This window comes from Palaemon carinicauda, chromosome 13 (genome assembly GCF_036898095.1).
Source record: "Palaemon carinicauda isolate YSFRI2023 chromosome 13, ASM3689809v2, whole genome shotgun sequence".
In the NCBI taxonomy this organism is placed as follows: Eukaryota; Metazoa; Arthropoda; class Malacostraca; order Decapoda; family Palaemonidae; genus Palaemon; species Palaemon carinicauda.
The window spans coordinates 129,635,361-129,636,631 of record NC_090737.1 but is presented as its reverse complement, the minus strand read 5'-3'; positions in this window follow the sequence as shown (position 1 = coordinate 129,636,631).

Genomic DNA, 1,271 nt, shown 5'->3' with positions numbered 1-1,271 from the left:
ATAGTTTTTTTTTTCTTTTTTTTTAGTACGGGAAACTATTTATTTATGCCTATACTGTGCTGTCGTGTTCTAATTCGTTTTTATAATATACTCTATGTTAATGTAGATAGAGCTCAATGATGACATTGGCCAAAATTGTAAGATGAATCGCTCAGTGATTAACAAAACTCTCTCCTCTATTAGCACACAGCCATTATTATATTGCTGCAGGAAATCTTAGAAGGAAAATAATGACATTTTCGTCGTTCTACGTGATATGATAGGCACCAAATGGCCAAGAAATCTACAGGCCTATCATATTAAAAAAAAAAGAAAAATATTACAGGTAAATGAGGCTTTTAAGACTATCATATTGCAAAAAAAAAAAAAAAAGTGAGGCTTTCAAGACTTAAAGAGAGCAGAATAAGTTAATATACGAATTTACGATGGAAATATTTAGACTTGGATATTTTGATATAAATTTACTGAAATTAGGAGAAAATGTGTCGTTTGATCTCTCTTTACTAGCCTCCAAATGACAACGTCTCTTGTGGTAATTTAGTGGAGGTAATTCAACAACTCGTTCAACAATTTCTCTTACAATTTAAAAGAAATAGCTTTGTGATTAGCAAATATTAATAGGAACATCACCATTAAAGACAATCATTTTTTTTTTCAGTATATTGGTAGACCATGATTTAAGTTTGCCACAAAATAACGGATAGTCTCTTGAAGTGAGAATAAAATAGTCTTAAATTCACCCCCATTATATTCTTTATATTCTTTAACTGGGCTACAAAAGGAACTAAAACAGTAGGAAAACCTAGGCCTACATTGCAGAGGATTATGAAGTGTGAAGTAGGAGATAATGAATGGAGAAGTATTGAATTAATAGCTGGAGATAGAGACGACTGCCGAAATCTAACCGGGGCCCTTTGCGTCAATAGGTGTAAGAGAGATGAGAATATATATATATATATATATATATATATATATATATATATATATATATATATATATATATATATATATATATATATATATATATATAGTATATATATATATATATATATATGTGTGTGTGTGTGTGTAAAACACACATTATAAAGTATATAAACTTTCCATGTCTGTCTCGGACTGTCTGTCCATCTCTTCCTATTTAGCTGTAATAACCGAAGGGTAATAACCTAACCAGTGTTTAAATAAAAGTTTATAGATTTGAAGACACAGACGTTCACGGCTAAAACGTGCAATTTCGAACAATCCACTTTTCAAAAACTGTATAAACGGAT